The 20,340-nt window shown below is 48.4% G+C and overlaps 1 long non-coding RNA gene across 1 annotated transcript; it reads left to right on the forward strand.

The window, feature by feature from the left end:
* Positions 1 to 5,810: 5,810 nt before the first annotated feature.
* LOC121105923 lies at positions 5,811 to 9,280 on the forward strand. The gene is made up of 2 exons (XR_005838663.1): positions 5,811 to 5,885; positions 8,972 to 9,280. It is a non-coding gene; the product is annotated as an uncharacterized LOC121105923 (long non-coding RNA).
* The last annotated feature ends 11,060 nt before the right edge of the window (positions 9,281 to 20,340 follow it).

Genomic DNA, 20,340 nt, shown 5'->3' on the forward strand with positions numbered 1-20,340 from the left:
CTAGGGTTCTAGATTTTGAAAGCCAGGGAAAGAATCTGTGCCTGTGGGCATCATGCCACACTGGGCGCCTGGGCCATATAATAGTGGGAGCAGAGATTCGCTGGAGCTTGGTGCCCATGGCCTGTGGCCAAAGTCATCCTGCACACTTGTGTGAGAGGAGCATGAGTTAGGAATGACGTCCGGATTCTGAGAGGTGGGAGCTGGGAGGCCCTGATGGAGCCCATAGATGGGACATGGGTGCTGTCCCATCCCAAAGCCAGGCCTCAGCTGCCTGACTCAGTCTCTCTAGCCTCAACATTTTAGGGAACAGCCACAGGCGATACTCTCACGGTTAGTTGTTTGGTTAGTTTTTTCCTCCAAAGACAAACTTTTATTCTACACGTTCTTTGGCTTCTCCTCTATGCTGCGAGGTAAGTGGAAGTTTCTGCCAAACTCGAGGTGGCTAGCAGGGGTGCATTTCATTACCTCCCCTCTGGCGCACCCGTGGGAGTGGCTAAAACTGGCAGATATGGAGTCCTGCCCCAGCCTTGAAGCCTTCGGCACCCTCTCATTGCCAGCTGACCCTGGCTAGCCCCTCCTCGCCACGGTGCCTTCTCCACGAACCAGGATTCACAGCAGCAAATTGGATTTTGGAATGTTTTGTCACTCCAGCACAAAACAGATCACTAGCTAAGAGGATGTCGCTTCTATAGTCAATGCACTGAACGTAGACTAGCAGAATCAATTCTGAGGTCTTCTGGGGAAGAGTACTTTCATTAGGAAGCGTGCGGAGAGAAGCAGTGGACGAAGAGGGCACTGGGACCATAGGAAAGGAAAGCCATGGCAGCCCAGAAGCTTTACATCTGACGTACTCATTGAACTCATCTCGTATGAGCACAGCTGGGTGTCTCTCAGGGTGGTATGGGGTCTAGAGCTAGAGGCCGAATAACCATTCCTTGGCTTTGGCGCAGAGGGCAAGAACAGGGTAAGTAAGCAAAGCAGACTTGGCTGACCATTCCCCCTCTTATGGCGGGAGGAGACGGTGAGAGGAGGGCATGTCAGGGCGGCAGCCATGGGGACGTGTAATTGAACCAGCCTATGTAGAATGTCAGCTAACCTTGCAGACATAGAGTTCATTTTCTCCCTCTCCATCTCAGACCTGCTTCCTGAAGGTAAACCTAAAATAGAGCAGAATTTCCCAAAGCATATGCCACGGAAGTGAATAGATATTACATACACAAAAAGTTCTCATGGCCAAAGTTGGAGAAACCCTGAGTGTGTAAAGCAAAGTTACAGTTCCTTGTTGCAGGACTTCTCAGAGCCTTTAAACTCACTAACTTGGATTATGAAACCACAATAGGGGGATGTACTGTGTAGTGGCCCTGAGAATCCACTGAGAAAGGTTGGCCTAAGACCCAGCATTTCATTTTTCTATTCCTAACTGAATAAAAGGATGGATTCTACAATGAAAATTTTAGCAGAGCATTCATGCTCTACACACTAAATACTGGGTTCTGGTGATTAAGTAGATACTAGGGTTTCAAACAGAATTTTGCCAGGTGGGCAGATAGTCCAACTTCAGGCTCAGGGTTTGCCCCTTATCCTTCCAAGACAGCAGGGAGGTTCTTAGGCAGGAGTGAGGTGCAGGCAGGTGTTTATTTTCTCAGGTTCTTAGACAGTTCTGGTATGTTTCCCTGGTTAAAAAGCACTGGTGTTGTGGGAAAAGTTCGGTTTTAGAGACAAATAGATGTAGATTTTTCCAGCTCTGTCACTTACCAGCTAAGGGGTCTTGGGAAAATCACCTTATGTTTCAGTATCACCATTGATAAAATGAGGGGGTTGGTCTAGATCAGTGATTCTGAAAATATTTTAGTATGTATGCAGCGGAGCTCTTTACTCAAATGAAATTCTGTATGGGATTCTAACACACAGGACTGTTCTGGTCAAAGCTATGGAGGAGCCCAGAGCCTTGCACTTTTGGTCTGTTTGCCCCTCACCCCCAGTCTTGGCCTGAGTTCCCTAGAAAGCAGAGCCTGAGGCAAAAGCTGATGTGGGAACACTTTGTTGAGGGGTGAAATCCCAGGGCAGCAAAAGTGAAGGAGAAAGGGGGAGAAGTAGGGAAGGAACAGAAACCACAAATGTACAAAGAATACAAAGAATGTATTACCAAGCCCGCTAGAGCTTCCTGAGGAAGCACAGCGGGTGGCTCCTTACCTAGAGAAGCCTGATGGGAACACAGTCTCTGAAGAGCCTGGAGGGCAGGCAGCTTCTGTGCTGGGTCCTTTTTGTGAGCTGCAGCTCCTTGGGCACCATTCGCCCATGAGGCAGGAATCCCCCTCACTTTGGGGTTGTGATGCTAGCTCAAAGCAGAGCTGTCGGTGGTCAGGCCCATAGGCTGGGGCTTCTGTGGCTCCCCTCACCATGGGCGTGCTGGAGCCTGGCCTTTGCCCTGAAGGAAGAAAGGCTTCGGGAACTTCAGGAATAGTGTGAAGCGTTCCTGGGGTGACTCAGACTAGAAGTGGGACAAGTAGCTGAAGGCTAGAACTGGGGGTGAGGGCGGGGTTTCAAGGACTATCTGGGCAGGTGCATAAATGAGGGGTCTGGGATAACAGGTTCCCTGTAAGACACATAAGGTTCTTCAGAACAGAATCAAACAGTGAGTCAGAGCTGCTCCAAGAAGCCATCGTTCAGTCCTCAACAGTCGCGCTCCATGGCTGCGACGGCCAGCCACACTCTGGGTTACCTAATGCAAGCCCCCGGGAGAAACCGCATTAAGGACATGTGCCCATGTTCTTTCAAGAGGTTTTCCTAACTTGTGGAGCTTATGAAGCAAAGGAGTGCCTTCTACTCGGTGGTGTGTGGATTTCTCAGACACTTCTGTTTGTGTCGGCTGAGGGGCATGGCTGCCTGGAAGCTGGGGTCACAGGCAAAGGACCTCTGCCTTTCTCCTGGTTTTAAGAAATATTGTAAGCATCGAGCTGTAAGACCACGGGGGGGGGGCATTTTTGCATAAAATACTTTTCCTAAGTCATTGCCTCCAGCCATCACCCCTTCCTTTTTACAACTCATGGGCTTTGAAGCCCCTCCAGGGTCTGACGGAGCAAAGGACTGATGGTCGCCCTGTGCTTGTGACCCTTCCCCCCGCCTTCGCCATTAAATACTGACCCTGTCTCTCTTCCCTAAATGCACTTGCCTTTAACTGCTGATTGATGTGAGCAACTCACGGACTTCGAGACGTGGGTCTGCATTAGCGTGGCTGCCAGAGATTTCCGGCTCCCGGAGGGTCAGGACCAGCCTCTGGTTGAAGTGTCTCCTGTGTCATCAGAACTTAATTCATACCTTTTAATAATGGTAAAGAAGCTGCTTTGGGCGGTAGGGATGATGACAGTAGCATTGAAATTATTTCCTTATATTGGTCGATGAGAGGGACCATTTCTTACTTTTCTTGTGTGTTTGGTGCCCCACCTAGGGCCTGTCATACTGGAAGCAAGCAATAAATATTTGCTGAGTCAATAGAATGAATAAACAGAGCAGGAAAATGTGGAGATGAATGGCCTATAAAGGAGAGAACTAGGGGCGTGTGAACCAGCTCCTCTGACAGGGGCAGGGCTGGAACCACATCGAGGCAGGTGGCTAGTACAGAGAATAAGACCAACTAAGACGAGTGCAGGCTGAACCCACCAGTCGCCTTAGAGTGTCTGGGTGATGGTGGTTTGGGGACTGGTGGTCTATTGACATGACACACGTGGAACTGAACTCCTGCTTTCCATATAAAACCCATTGTGGGTTTAGGTGCCGGGAGACTGGGAGGGATGACCAGATTGCATTTCCCAAAGCATTCTGAAGACCAGTCCCCTCCATGGAAAAAACATCCGTGGCCAAGTAAGCCTTGTAAACACCTTAGGCTCTGTCCTCCTCTTGGAGATTTAAGATGTACATTAAAGGCATAGGAGTCCCACTGTAGAGATTCCTGTTTAATTATTCTTCGCCAGCCATTTTTCAGCTTGTTTGGTGGTGAGTGTTTAAGCCAATCCTGGAACAAGTGTTGGACAAAAGGCATTTGGGGAGATGCTGGCCTTCAAGTGAGAGCTTTTGGGTTTGAGTTTGGTTTGGAGGAGGAGAAATAGGAGAATGAGTCTACCAAATCATTACATGGGGGGGTTCTGAGGTCCAGCTTTCAGAGGGGCTGCCTTCTTCTGGTTCTTGCCATTTGCTTTTAAGAATCTCAGAGATGGTTGTGAATTGTTATGAGATGCTGGCAACCATAGTGCCTTCAGATGTACATTCCCTAAAGGGACCGTTTTAAGGAGTGTGATTGTGGCTCCTACTGGTTGGTGGAAATATTTCCGACAAGGAGCACTTTTTGGTTGCACGTGATAGATCGAGATGGATGCTTGTAAAACATGTGAGTAATGACATTCACCTTCTCCATATTGTTTTCTCAGCTACATTTATCCAATAAGAGGCTTCAATATAACTGGCAAAGATAAATGTTCTACATTCACAAAGAAGGCTTGAGTTATTGAGACATAGCTCTCTAAATTTTGGATAGTTGAAACAAGAAATTTTCTCTTGAGGAAGAAACTTTGCTACCCCAGAGAGGCTGAAGGTTTCTAATTAGACTATGAATCCATGATTTCCACCATTGGGTAGTGACCCAGAGAGCAGAGTTAGGCATTTCCCATGGGCAGCATTTCAGTGCCTGGTACTCATTTTATATAGGAAATGGTGTGTGTGTGTGTGTGTGTGTGTGTGTGTGTGTGTGTGTGAAAGTTGGGGTGGGGGTGGGCTAGCACCCCGATGGTGTGTGGATTTGGATCACCTGGGGGACACAGGCTGGTGACCCACATGCCCAATTATAAGGCCTCAGCCATGCTTTGCCCAAGCACCATGCTCCTTTCCAAAGTGAATAACAGTTGCTAACACACACTTACTAACAAAATTCCCCTGACGCCCATTCATGAAGCATTGCACTGGTGATTCTATCAGCATTAAACTGTTTGGTGACTGAGTTTAGAATTATAGGAATCGGAGAAATGAATTAGCAGTAAATCAAGTCCCAGCTGAGTTCGAACCCAACTGCAGTGAGTTTTAAATTAAAAATATCTTGCTATGATGAAGCAGTTGTAAGTCAAGCGCTGGAGCTCTGTCACTCTTGACTTTGGAGAAGTGTAGCAGTCACCCTTTGAATGGAAAACCCTGGCAACAGCTTGTATTGATTCCTAGCCATGCTGGGAAATTGCCACTTCATTTCTTCTTCATAAACTGTTGGCTTTTATTTATTTATTTATTTTGAAAAGGAATCCTATTTGCAGGGACATGGCAGAGCTCTGGGAACAGGGCAGGTGGAAGAGGGCTCAGGCCCGGGGGGTTCATTCACTGCCTTCTCTTTGGTCCTTCTCAGGAGGAGCCATGCAGAAGGGGGGTCTGGGTCTGTGGGTGTCGTGTGATTTGTTTTGCTGCTCGGACCATATTTGATTCTTCTTTCTGGGGGATCTGTACAGAAAAACAACAAAGAGAACACTTCAAGGAAACTGCAAGGCTGTCATGTTGCAGTGACAATTGCAGTGTAATAGGAAATCATTTATCTAAGTTACGCTGCCCTCTGAATGGAGCTTGTCGGAAGTGTGGCTACGGCTTCTCAAGGCCTATTTTTTTTTTTTTTCCCTCCTGCAAAATAATCCCGAGGTTTTCATTTTCAGAGCAATTGAAGAAGTATTATGTGCCGGGCAGGGAATAGGGAGACCCAGCTTCTTATCCTAGGCCTGCTGACTTTCTTCCAGCCAGTCCCTCTCTGGGCCGAGGCCTCGATTTCTTTTCCTTTAAAGCTGGAATAAGCCCTTGCTGTTCCTGACCTGAAGCCCAGGAGGTGAGGACGAGTATGGCCATCCATATGAAAGGACCAGGTGAGCGGGCGGGCAGAAGATTGTATTTACATGCGAGGTCCAAGAAAATGGAGAAGGAGACAATGAAGCTCGGGCCTCTCCCCACTACACCGGGACTGCTCTTGTGTGCTTGCTGATCTGGTGAAGGGCGGAAATGATGAAAGCAGCCTACAGACTCTGAAAGGAGAATGTCTGTGGGAGAGCAGGAGACCAGGGGAAGGGAAGGGCAGTGCAGGAGTGTGGAGGCCTGGGTAGGAGGTGTCCGACACCTGATCCTGCAATAGTAGGTTAGGTCAGGACTTCGGAGAAAGGAAAGGGGTCATGATTTCTCTGGACATCCACCCTTCACCTTGCTCCAGATGTATATAGTTGCATATTTTAGTTGGAGAGGTAGATGTGATGTTAAGGAATAGTTAGATAACAAGTCGATCGGTTAGTCAATTCAGTCAATGTTTATTGAGAGCCTACTATGTGCGAGGCACTGTGCAAGAGCTTGATTGTACTGAAGCAAAATGGTTTCTGACGCTGGGGTGCTCACAGCTTGGCGTGGTCACAGCACCCACGTCTATAGATAATTTAAACCCAACGTGGTAAGAAGTGAGATCTACATACTCAGAAGGCATCCTGAAAATATGTGAGATGGGGCACCCATCCAGGTATGAAAGGCGGGAGAAGGTGTTCTGGAGAAGGACGAGGGTGTTTTGACGGGTGCGTGGGCATGGCCTCGTGAACACATGAGGAAGAGGTAGCCAGTGAAGGAAGCAGCGTGGCCAAGGCATGGAGGCGAGCTCATGTGGTGCTGGCCACCTGCAATAGTGCAAGGCAGGCTGGGAAGTGGGGCAGGGTGCAAATGCGGGGCAGGGTGGGCCAGCACATGTCCTGCAGGCAGTGGCGAGGCCTGGGGGATTTCCAAGTAAGAGAAGCAAGATTCTCCTTGTAGAAAGATCTCTATGGGGGCAGGGTGGAGAAAGGATTGGACATGGGGTTATGATAGTAATCCAGGGGGTTGGAGGGAGGGCTGACCAGAGGCTGTGGCAGTGGGGAGAGAGGGACAGATCCAAGAGGCACATGGGAGTTTGAGTTGACAGATGGGGTATGGCAGTGTAGGCAGTGGGGAGCAAGCAGAGCAGGCTTCGGGAAGCCTTGACACCATTGATGAGCTAGAGATTTCTAGACCCAGACTCGACGGAGGGGAAGTGGTGAGTAAGGAGGTTGTGCTTTTTCGGGATGTGGTGAATTGAGGTACATATGGGATTTCGCATAGACATGAGCAGGAGGCCAGCAGACATATGACCCTCATTCCCCTGCTGCTTCGTCTCAGTGCCCACCATGCTGAGCACTACTCATCCCAGTGGTACACTTAGCTCACTTGGGGATCTGGTAGAAGCTTGGTAAGGAAGCAAGAAGACCCACATAGATACAGATTTTTACATTTTCCAAGTGGCTCATGTTTCAAATGCACACACTATCTGGGACATTTTGCTTGAGATTGTTCTGAAAGCACCCAGGCCCTCACTCTGCCATGGGAGCTCTCCACTCTTTCCCAACGGAGAAACAGTGGTACCCGGAGGTTGAATCCTACACAAAAGATCACCGAGCGAGCTTAGGGTAAAGGCAGAATTTCAGTAACGGAGAACGACCAGGCCTTTGTTCTGGGCATTCACCGGTTCCTTTCTTGGTGTGTGTACCCCATTTCCAATGTGCACACAGCACACTGAAACAGCAGGAGCTGATGAGAGGAGCTCCACTGGGAGCAGAGAGATGGTGATGAGAATTTTCACCTTGCCCTTCAGAAATTATGTCTTGTTTGTCCACGGGTAGGAGCCAGTCCATACAAGTCTGGTCTATAGATGGGATCTGGCCACTAGATAGGGTTGGCTTGGCCCAAAGAATGTTCAGAAGCATTTGTATTATTTGAATGCTATGAGGTGCAGCAGTCCCTCTCTGGGGAGCCCCAGGGTCCCCTTCCTGTCATCACACCTCTGCCTCACACCCTTATGGTGAAGGTACTGAATTAAACTACCAGCAGCTTAGTACCTAGCAGATACTCCAGCAGTGGTGCTCGCCCCTCCTTCCAATACACAGTGGAGAAAATGAGTTAACATATTAGTGTCGAGTGCTTTGCATTCTAGAGGGAAGCTTGGTGATTTAAGAGCCTTATTCATCACAACAGATATAGAAGGAGCTGGTGGCAGAACTTTTAGTCTCTCTGAGCTCTATCAGTGTGTTCATACTATGGAAACTTGAGAAAAAGGGCCATTTAGTTCGAGCAGAGCGTGGAGAGAAAAATATGCAACTCTTTCAAGTCTGCACAGACTCTTTGGACCCCCGGTTCCTCTGTACCGCTGTGGAAGGTTGCTGGGTTTGTGGGGAAGGGGAGGTAGATGTCCTTGGACAGGGTGAGGTGTCCAACTAGCACGGGCCGGGTTTCAACTGGTCCTAGAGAATGAGGAACGCTGAGCATCCAGCCCCAAAGAGTGTCTTCAACTGCAAATATGCAGTGCAATTTCAAGGGAAACAATGCATCTAGTCTCTTCTCTGGGTGGCTCCTGGGTGGCTCAGAGGTGCTACTGCAAGTGGCTTGTGGACTCCCTTATGGAGTGGGAACAGGGCCCTGGGTGGGTAGTTCTGAGCTCTCACCCTCGGCAAGCCCCACAGAGAGGACGGGATTTCTGCGCGTCCCTCCTCCTGCCTCTGTAGCCAGCCCTAGTGCATTGTGTCAGCTGTGCTCAGTACATAATATATTTACATAGCTACACTTTCTGTCTCAGGGAACTCAGCAGTTTTCCCCAGTTTATCTGGTGGCAGCTTATTTCCCTAGTAGGGGCCAGAGATCAGGGCCTGGGGTCCGAAGAAGGGAAGTGATCTAACCACAGCGATCTGTGGTTGGGACCAAAATAGAGTTGTTGACACCAGTCTGGGCTGTGTGCTTGTGGCATGCCCTGCGCATGACTCCACTGGGGGCAGCGGCGGGGGAGGAGGGGGCCGTGTTCAGGACTGGGGAGCCGAGTCCTCTTAAAGGCTGCCTCAGAGTCTGGGAGACAAAGGTAGGGAACCTCCCCTGCTTCTGCTTTTCCGATGCACGACCCTCTTATATTTCATTGTAGAGACTTCCCACTGACCCGCGGGTTATCAGATGTCCTCCAAGCAGGGTCTGGTTCTGTGCGCAGATGAGAAGATCTCAGACAGGTGCAGACACTCAAGGTGCTGACTGTGTGCATAGTGTTGAATTGGCTGTTGACGGCCCGGGGCTGGGTGGTGGGGGCGGTAGGAGAGAGCAGGCTTTGCCAAACTCAGGACTCACTTCATGAAGAAGGGGCCAAAACTCATTCTCATCTCCATTCCTTCTTCCACGAGTTGATGCTCGCAAGACTGAATGCTTCTTGGCAAATACGGATGAATAAATTAAATATTCTGTAAAACCTGTCTTCGTATTTATGGTTGTTGTTATTGAGTGAAATGGCATGTTCTTTGCCTATAGGACTTGAGATGCAGTCGAAGCCCTTTCGCTTTCCTTTGGTGATGGCCATGTTTGGATGGCTCAAGAGGGCTCACGTCAAAAGCTTCAGGGATATCACACGGCCAAACAGAGCCATGTAACTTCTAAAAGTGTCAGGCAACATTTCCTCAGCACGCATTGTTTTGAAAGGGTGGCATTTCATTCCAAAATTTATATTTGCAAATTAAAGAAGAAATCTTAAGGCCTGGAAGAGGTTTTACCAGCTAACAAATTTTGCAAGTAGCCTTGTTCACATTCCAGATGTCTGCTAGGTCTAAGTATTTTTGTGTCAAGACAGCGGTATACCTAGAGACTTTGCAAATTCAGGCTGCCAAGAACTTATTTGTAATATAGGACTTATTGCTTGTATTTTTAGCATTTATATCTCATATTCCCACTTAATTGCAGGCTTTTGAAAGCAGGCAACTGTCTTAGACACATGTGCAGTTCCCTTTGGACCTGATATTAAGGTGGTATGATTTTCTTCGCTTGATCCTCACCTTAAACTTGGCTTTCTGAGCTCAAAAAGGAAGAGTGCTAAAACAGTCAGACAGTAGAAGTATCACACATACCGAGACCACGGTGAATCCACAGGAAACAGGAAGTAGCCTCAAGGGAAGGTCTGCACGCTGTGATGGCTGCGTGCTGGCGTTCAGTCTTTTATTTAATTGTCATTGCCCTCCAATTGCGAATGAGCATCTGCCGAGTTGGAGTCTCGACCACAGACTCACCATATCGCTGGGAGGCACAGAGACACAGCTCTTACTCCGTCTCCAAAATGAAAACTTGGCGGACTTCTTGTTGTCTTTGGCCAAAAGGTTCTGAGGTTTCACAAAGCTGAAAAAATACAAATGATAACATCAAAGTGCAATTCGAGGAAAGAGATTTGTATCGAGCACAAATGGTTGCCCCTTCATAGTTGCTTGTCTACTTTTATGACTCCCGTCCCCCCCGAGTCCCCATTCCTTCCATCTTCTATGAAGAACATCTTAGAGTTCAGGCTTTTATCAATTCTCCTTCCACATCTTCTCTGAGCCGCACATCTGGGCTTTGCCGCCAAGGTGGGCATCTTTGCAGGGGGTGGGAACAGCCTCGTTTGGGGAGCAGTGATGGAGGGCTTTCTCTGAATTACTTTCCACATTGACTGAGAGCTCATTGCTGCTCACGGCACGGTTAGGCCTGACTCCACATCTGACTTTGGGGAGGTGTGTGGAGAAGGTCAGAGTCTGCAGGGAATGGGGGCAGCGAAGCCCAGCGTGGGGTCGTGTGCATGTCAGGATTGTGGGGCATAGGCTCCCCAAAGCACTCAGGCCAGCCCCATCCCACTGCTGGTTCATAACCGTTGGGTCTCTAAATTCGATGCTCATTTTGGGTATATTTTACATGAACTTCTGCCATCTGGAACTTTCTTCATTCATACTTTTTTGAAAGTTAAGTTTTGAACTGATGCTTACAGTAAATTTCATTCTGGGGTCCAGTTTGGACCCCGTTCTAGTCTGCTAAGAGAGTTTTGAACTATCATTGGTGGGCAAAGACTTACAACAGTACAGCGTGACTTCTCTCCTAGTATCTCATCTGACCTTCACAAGTCCCGGAATTTGCCATCTGCTAATTTGATAAGTGTGACTCTCAGTCTTTATTCAAATTACTGATAAAAATGTGAAATAGCATAGCACCAAGGACAGAACTCTTTAGCATGGCATTTCCTGGAGAGCTTCCCTTGTACGTTTGATCAAAAAAAAAAAATTTTTTTTTTTGATTAATCTATTTTGGGCCCAAGAATCAGGGGGCATCCAGAACCCAGCACAGACATTGGAGGCAGACAGACGTGGCATTGTAACCTGGCCTACACCAACTTGGCCATTCCCAGTGATCAGATTATTTGGGGGCTGAGTGTCTAATGGTTATGGGTAGGTGAGAGCTACAGGCCTCTCCTCCACAGGATTCCGTACAAATCAGGTGTCAGACTCAATTCTACCATGTATCAGTCTTTGCTAGTAAGCAGACACGGAAACAGTCACACAACCTGTTCTTGAAGCTCAGTGAAGACCCAATCTTCTGTTTCAACTAATGTGTCAGGAATAGTAAGTGCCCTCAAACCCCAGGGCAGACACATGGGGAGTGCGGGAGCTAGAGCCCCTAGGCCAGCCCTGGCCCCAGGGGGTAGTATAAATATTATCATTTTCTGTGTGTGCCAGGAAGTGAGAAAGTTTGGGAAGCCCTGACATAATGACTGTCTTAGTTTAGGCTGCTGTAACAGACTATAATAGGGTGGCTTAAACAACAAACAGTATTTCTCACAGTTCAGGAGGCAGGAAATCCAAGATCAAGGTGCCAGCAGGGTTGGGTTCTTGGTAAAGACCCTCTTCCTGGTTTACAGATGATCCACTGTCTTCTCGTTGTATCTGAGAGGGAGAGGAAGAGAGGGATACCTAGTCTCCATCTCTTTTTATAAGGACACTAAGCCCATTTTCAGAAGGGCTCCACCTGCATGACCTAATGACATTCCAAGGGTCCCATCTCCTAATGCCATCTTGGTGGCATGAATTCGGGAGGACACAAAGCTTCAGTCCATTACAATTGACCTGACAAGTTTATTTGTTGGAAGGTTTCTTTGAAGCAGATGCAACAATATTTTGGTGTTAGGTTTCAGCTCACTTTCTAGTGCTATCGGAGTTCAGAATCTTTTGAAAGATGAAATATAGACCCAATGGGAACCCTAGACCAAGAACAGAGTCAAAAATGCTCTGGGCTGGCCAGATTTTTGTGCCTGCAAGGCAGAGATTCCTGGACAGTATTTCTAACCTGTCATCTATCTTTGACACCACTTAATTTCCCACTGAAAAATTATTTCTAACATCTCTTATGCTCTTTCATAAACCCCGTAGTGCTGATCAAGATAATATAGTTGAAACACTTGGGTGATCTCTGATGTGAGTCTATCAGAAGCCAACTCACCCACCTGGAGCGTGCCTTTTTGATGACAAGACTTCAGATGTTGACTAACCATCCTTAGGTGTAGATTAGAACTAATTTACACATATTATACCACACTGTTTAAGCTGAAGTATTTTAGTGTAAATTACAGATATCGTGAAACCCTGGCTTCTTAGGTGTGTGACCTTGGGCATGGCCTATCCTCTCCGATGTTCAATTTCCTTATCACTAAAAAGGTAAGGGAATACATGGCAGGGTTACTGGGACAATTAAGCGATATGATACACACTGCTTGGCACATATTAAGTGCTCAGTAAAAGGAGGCATAATATTGTTTACAACTGGGGTCTGCTCTTCAGATACCCAAAACATGTTCGTTGCATTTCTTAGCACTCCGCATTAGATTAAAGCACTTCAGTGTTCTTGGTTTATAAATAGTCACATCTCTTTCTAATGCTGGGCTTCTGTGGGCCGATTGCCTCGAGGTTCTACAAGCAAAAGGGAAGACAAGAAGGGAAGGGGCTGACCTTTTCTCTAAGGATGACCTCTTGGAAAAAAGATTTCAAAATATATGTAGGGATTCCTTCGTTTCTGGAAGGTCCAGCGCTTGCTCAGAGTTTAGATTTAACAGCTGGGTCTGTATATCTAATCTGTGCATAGTACAGTATCTTCTTTACCAGTGCACACGTGTAAACATACATTGTTTTTAGAGGACCTCCAGCAACAGCTTAAGTAATGTGTTTTTCTTGCCAGGCAGTGGTGATAGTTGCTGGTTTTTTCAGGTTTACCACCCAGGACCCTAGATTTGTTTTAAGGGAGAAGCAAGTAGAAGACTCTTGGCTTTAACTCAAGGCAATGACTAACCATGAGCACACACCCGTTGCCTGGAGCCTACCTGGTTATCATGTCAAGCATTGCAGGATGAAGCATTTGCTCATGTTTGCCTGCAACAAAGTCAGAAAGCTGACATGGTCCACTGGACGCCAGAAGAGGGGGTTGAGTCTGGATGGCATCAACCACCCGGATATGCTCACCTGCATCCATCCGGAGAGATTTATGAAGACAGCCCATCTCACCTGTCTTCAGTCCCAAGCCCCTGTTTCCTGGCAAGAGAGACTTACACGAGATAGGAAGGGCCTCTGGGACTTTCCTGTGGAGTTTACGCCGTGTGTGTCCCGCTATCCAATCAGAGTCCTTTGCCCTGAGGCACTGTGGTTGTCAGAGCCGGCCCAGTACCTCGGCTCGAAAATCAGTAAAAATCTCTGCATGATGACAAACTATTAAGCTTGAAACATTGCGTTATTCCCAGCAACACTCTGGCTGAGAGTGGAAGGAGCCACTGGTTGACTGTGGAGAAAGGTGATTAGCCGCTGCAGAGAGGACTGACAGCTTGGGGAGTCTGGGAACGTGCCGTGCGGCGGTGTGTTTTGGTGATGACAGGGCCTCGGGGAACAGAGTTCAGGCCAGCTCTGAATCAGTCGGTCCTTCTGCTGCAGGCAGAGACTTATACTCCTCCTCAGTTCCCTGAAGGAAGGGAGGCACCTCGCTGGCACAGCGCCACCCAGCATCCCTGTCACAGCCGTCCTCTGCTCTTTAGCCCCCCTGTAGTGACCACAGGCTCTGGATTTACAACAGCCTTCACTTGGGATGTTCCGTGCCATGGACAGACCATGTGTCCTGGTATTTTTGGTTTGAAAATAGTTATTATATATATTAACACACTTATATAATAGTAATATATTTATATATAAATAAGTTTTACGTAGGTTATAAAATTGAAATTTTATATGAGATATAAATTTTATATAGTTATACATAGAGATATACATCTATACCTATATCTATATGCATACATACATATGTATACACGTATCTGTCTATCAACTGTCTGTCTAATTTTCAAAGGGTATCCTTGGACAAAATTGGGCCATAGTTGAGTCATTCCTAAGCAGTCCATTCAGAGTGAAGGTACTTCCTTTCTGCCTCTCCTTTTCCTTCCTTAGATGGGCTCTGGTTCTATCGCAGTGTTTTGTGTCCCCGTGACTCAGGCATGAGCGAAAGCTGGCATTCTGCCCGTGTTGCATTGGCCAAACCCCACTGCATCTCCTTGGTGGGGAGAGCGTTGCCTTTTTCTTCCACCAAGCTTGGCAGATGAGAGAGGATGGCTTTCCCTAATTCTCACCAAGTAGTCTTGTTGACCAATGGGGACCCTGTTTCCCCTCTCCCTTCTTCCGCTTAGTGCTGTCCTCAGAGTCCCCTTGGCCACAGGGTAGGGGAGGTGAGGGAGGACAGAGCATAATGTTTGACCCAAAGAAACAAGTTCTAGAGGCAGCATTTCAGACATTCAGTGGAGGGATAAAGATGTTGATTAGCACAGGGAGACTTTTCTAGAACTTCTCAAACCAGCCCGAAAGGCCCCTGAGCACCAGCTCTATGTGTCTGTGATTCAGACTGGGCCTGGGGACAGGTGTCTCTGGCCCTTCCTTCTGCATTTCATTTCGTGGATCTGTCAGGAAGCTCTGCCCTTGAGCTGATGGCTGTCACCCTTTGGCTTTTCTGATGGGTCCAGGGAGGTCTGGGGGGGCGGGGAACACAGAGATCCTTCCAGCAGTGTTATGAGTCTCCTGGGGCAAAACATCATCAGTATTAATGTGGAAAATAGCTCAAGGGTGATGAGAGCTGCCGTCCCCCCTGTCCCCACACTTCCTTTTATCTGTCTCCTCTCTGTCATTCCAGGAAACGCTGACCTCAGGGTGAGCAGGTCACAGGCCACACCTGGGGCTGGCAGAAACAGACCTCAGGATGCAAACCCTGCTTCTAGATCATTCCGGGTGTGCACGTGGGTGCCAGAGAGAGGTATTCAGAGCAGCAGGATTTCTGCCTGGGAGGTGTACCCAGAGAGACTGGCTTGTTCAGGAACTACAGTTAGAGAGAGCCTCATTTTCATGTCAGGGGGCCCCAAAGCACCCCAGAATCACAGGCCGAGGGCTAACAGGCCAATCCCCTGACTCCTGGCAAGACTTGCCTGGGGCAGCTTATGATGGGCTGTGCCAGACCCAAGGCACGATCTCCTGTTCGAGTCTCTTTCTTTTTAACATAGCTTCCGCTGGCATCACTTAGCTGGCATTGGGGAAGGCACTCAGGCTGTTTCTCTTGGTGTTCGTCTCCAGGGAGATGAAACCCCAAGTTTCCTTGGTTCAGAGTTTTGGGGGCCCAAGGGGGTGTGTCTCCAGGTGGAGGAAGTGCAGCTGGGATATCAGTGCTGCCCTGAGCTCTGAGCCATGGTGGGGGTGGTGGCAGTAGGGGTGGGGGTGGGGGTCATCAGCGCGTCAGGGCAGCTGGAAACGTCATACCTGCAAAAGAATGTCCTCTTCTCACCTTTCCGCTATGAGGCGAGGAGTGCCACAGGAAATGGGGAGCTGAGGGGGGAGCAGGCCCGCCCCATTCCCATCCCCACGGTGGTCTCTAGAGGGTCCAGGCCGTTGGCTCCCCAGTGCCCCTCTCTGGGGGCAGAGGTACTCCTAGCTCTGCTGTATGGACCAGGATTTCTGCAGAGGAGTGGTCCTCAAACAAACAACTCCCCTGGCGGCTTCTTCCTTAAACAAGTACTTGCTGAGAATGAAATCAACCCTCCTAGCTTGTTCCTTTCCAGGATTCTAGAGAAAGGTCTAGGAGTTAGATCTCCAACACCAAGGTCCTGGGTAAGTTCACCAGCTGTGGTCTGGACCCATGGTCTAGGAATGGCTTTTCCAGCCCCAATTAGCGTCCTCTCTGCTAGTCGCATTAACTCTCACCAGGAGCTTTCCTGTCCAAGACTGGGAGGTGGGGCGAGCACTTAGCGGTCCAGTCTGTGCGGTGTCGACTCATCTCAGTTGCATGTGGGGCATTGATTTTATGTGTCCCTCCTTAGCAGACCTGCTAATAAGATTCTTTTCCCTCTCTTTCCTCCCCCCCCCCCCCCCCCCCCCCCCCCCCCCCCCCCGCCCCCTTCAACCTGGCCCGACTCCTGGTCAGACCTTGATTACATGTCTCATTGATTCCATTCAGCTATTTATTAATACGCTAATTAGTATGTTCATTTAAGGGAGAGTGACACCGCTTTTTAAAAATAAATGTACAGAGGTGCAGGTTAATGGAAATTTCTGTTTATTTAACATTGATGTCTGGTGTGAAGAGGATTAGTTTGGGATGTTAAAAGGACACGAGGGTTTTTCCAGGATTTAAATCACTTTCGCTGACAGTCACTAACACTCTTTGAAAGGTGACACCTAGAATCATATTGCACTTTCCTTCAGTGATCACAGGCGCTCAGCTTTTTGGGTAGGGAGAGTGGGGGTGGGGAGCGGCCGAGAGGGTGCAGGGCTGGCTGCACACACTCTTCCAAGGACAGCTCGGGTGCCTGTGAGGATGACTCGCTGCTCGGGTAGAGACAAGTGAGGCCCACTCACTACTCCACCTGCAGGACTGTCGGGTTTTGTGCTTAAACACGTACGAATGGTTGGACGTTACTTTTCTATTGCAGTCTTGTTCTGTGTGTTCTTGAGTTGCTTCTGAGTGGTGTTTGAATCGGACTAGGCTAATTCTGTAACGAACAGCCCCCAATATGGGTGGCTTCACACGTTGCAGTGTAATATCGGTACATGGTGGGGTTTGCTCCGTGCAGGCATTCCCGAAGCCAAGTTCCTTCCACCTCGTGGCTTCACCGTCCCTAGAGCGTCTCAGTTCCCTACTGGCACTTCTGCATCTGGTCAGGAGAGGAAGAAAGAGAAAGTGTGTGAAGGAAGTTGTGTCGCCTGTGTGGGGATCGGGCCACTGTCTTCAAGCCCAGCAGCGCTGGGACTGGACGTGGAGTCTCTTTCTGCCAAGGGCAGCTGCGGCCCAGCCCAGAGACAGAACAGGCCCAACAAAGCCTGCAGGACACTGCTAATCCAGGAGAGAGAGCATGTGCATACTTAAGATCAAGAAAGACTTCTCCTAAGCTATTTTCTGAACTCTGTGGATGACAAAAAAGAGCTGTAAATTGAAAAGGAAAAAAAAAATAAAGCAGGTAGAAGAGAAATTCATAAGATCCCAAAGGGAGTAGATTTGTGTTTCAGAAGTCTCTGGGGGAACACCTTCCTCTTAGCTGGCTAGGTGTTGGGCTCCTTGCGTGAGGACTGAGTGGTATCTTTGTTGCAGAGAGGAAGGCAGTGTAACACAGTGTCTGGGATGTGAGGAGCTGCTGGGGAATCATGCTATTATGGGATGGATTCGTTTGGAAAGAGGAGTTATGAGAAAATTCACTGTTATCTATCTCTTGTGCCCCCAATGTTATAAGAGTGACGCAAAATAAATCTTGAGTTCAGACTTCTTTTACGTTGTAGGATGTAGGTACCTATATAAGGGGTTTGGCAAGGAAAGTACCCTGATTTGATATACTTTTTAGAAAGATCACAGTCTTGAGGGCGTGGTGGGTGGTGTAGGGGAGAATAAAGCTGAGTCAGGGAGTCTGTTAGGGGGCTAGCACTGCAGTCTAGGAGAAGGTGAAGGCATTGGAATGAAGGGGAGGGAAGGGAGGAAGCATCTAGAAACGGGTCAGAGGTTGATGAGCAGGTCTCGATGGTCACTGGTGAGGGGCTTGTAGACCAGGAGGGTGATGCTGTACCATCAAAGGGAAGGAATGCAGAAGGAGCAGGTGTAGACGTGGGCGGGTGGGTTTTAATGAGTTGAGTTTGAGGGGCCCATGGGATGTTGACTGGACACGGGCAGGGTAAGGTGTGCAAGTGACCCAGAGAGGGGAATGAGGTCTAAGCTGGAGATGAGGGGCTATAGGCGGAGATGTGGTCCCTGTGGCCTGATGGGACTGTGATTTATCTGAGCCCTGGGCCAAGGTGGATTTTGGGGGGTTGTGGGTGGGCAGAGGAGCTGGACTATCTCCTTCCTCCTCCCAGTAGGTATCTTAGACAGACACCTTGTGGGCAAAAGGGGGTGATTGTGCACAACAGGCCTCAGTGCCTTGTGAATACGAAATAAAGTCATATTTTGGTTGAAATCTAAATTATGATGATTTTTTTAAATCAGCGAGCTGTACTCAAAACCTCTTTAAATGTGCAGTAATTGCCTCCTGCATCTCCAGAAGAGCTGACCGGCTCCCTGTCGCTGTGCTCCTCACGAATCCCAGCGCCCACATCCCTCTCAGCAAGAGAAGGCAGGCCATAATTCTGAATTAACTTTATTAATGGGTAGAGATTAAGGCAGGGAACAGGAGAGCAGCATAGAGGGTAACTTACCATGATTCACAGTGGAAGAGGGGGGCCCTGACTTAAGAGGTGCCTCATGACTCATCTCTGAACTTCTGGAAAGGGTGGGCTTATCCTCATGCTCTGGGCTGGGGGCACTCCAAACTCCAATTGAACACCCACATGCCAGCCCCTACTTTCCTCCTAGGGAATGTCCGCTCCCTTCAGGGGATGCCTCCTTCTTGGGTACAGGGGTGGAGTATGGCATGAAGGCACCGATAGAAGAGAAGAGCAAGATTGTCCCGTATTGGTTTGCTTCCCAAAGTCTGGGTCCGTGCCCCAAGCTGCATGGGGACCTAGGCTCAGCCTCTCCTCCTGGTAAAGGGAGCACCCACTCACCTGCTCTGTCTTCTCTGGCTCCTTTTTCTACCTCTAGCTCAAACTGTAACTCATACATCCCTCCCCCCAAAAATAAGCTGAGCATTTGAAAATCATTTTAGGAGATAAAAATCCCAGCTGCCTCATGCTGCTCAGTAAACAGACAGAAAAACCCCACAAAACAACAACAACAAAAAACAGCCCAGGGAATATTAAATATGTCATAGTAACTTAACCCAAATAGCATTTTGCAGGGCTGCTGAGGACATCTCCCTGCAGTCAGTGTACTTTACCACTTTCTAGAACACCAGAGTGGATAGTGGTTCAGGCAAATGTTTCTCCCAGAGTCAAGGAATCTATCCCCAGGGGTATTTAGTGTCTACTTACTTTGAAGGTTTTTCCGGCATCTGTGGTTCCAGGTTTTAGAAATCTTAGGAGGGACCAAATATAAAAAGTCACCGGGGTCGGGGCGTTTCATAAAGCTCCTCAGTGATTCTCGTGTGCAACCCACGTTCAGAGCCATTTCTAGTGGCTGCACTAGACAGCTGCCTCTGTCTGAGACACCGCAGAGGGAGGAGTCATTAATGCATGGTTTGTGAATGGGGAGATTAAGTTGCCTGAGACTCCAGTTTCCTTGGGTATGATGGTGATGGGGGTGAATTTTATTCATACAAATTAGGAAAAACGTTGGTATTTTGAGCCCCAGTTCTAGCTCTGGAAAGAGCTGGGTTGGGTGTTTATTGGAAAACACAATAGAATTCTTGGTCTTTGGTGAGGACATGTCCAACACTGAGTTAGAACAGGTGTTCGTGGGATGAGTGGTGGGAGCAGGACCCGGACTGCCTGGCATCCATCCAGCTGTGGGCTCTCCCATTGTTCTTAGGCTCGTCTATCTCCAGTCTGTGCCCCCTTTCCTGGATGCTCCCTGCCAAGCAAAACCCCCAAAAGCGTCCAAAATGATGGGGCATTAAAAAAATAAATAAAAACGACCTCATACGCACTTAAAACCGCCCTAGGCTCACCAGCTTATCATAAAAATCCTTTCTCAGTCATCTTGAAGTTAGAATTAAACTCGACTCTGAATTAATTTTGCATTAGGATTTAATTTGATTAAAGGCAGGGCTAAGTGAGTCTAGAACTCCACTTCCTACTACGACAACTAAGGGCTGTTCAACCTTAGTTGAACTGGGGCTCTCCAAACCCTCACAAACCCCACCGGATTTGAGACGTGACATTCCTAGAAACTCCTTTTGAGTCTTTCCAAAGCGAGGCTTTGTGTCTCTTCACGCTGTTCCCATCCGCAGCCCTGGAGTGAAGCCATCAATTCAAAGGGCTCTGTTTGGCTGGGTGTTTTCTTCGGTTTCACGTTTTGTTCGACAGCATTAGATGTGCTCACGCTTAGACTCCCCAGGGCCTGTGTGTGCGTCAATGACGGCTCTCTGTC

The sequence above is a fragment of the Ursus maritimus genome, unplaced genomic scaffold (genome assembly GCF_017311325.1).
Source record: "Ursus maritimus isolate PB19 unplaced genomic scaffold, ASM1731132v1 scaffold_3, whole genome shotgun sequence".
NCBI lineage: Eukaryota > Metazoa > Chordata > Mammalia > Carnivora > Ursidae > Ursus > Ursus maritimus.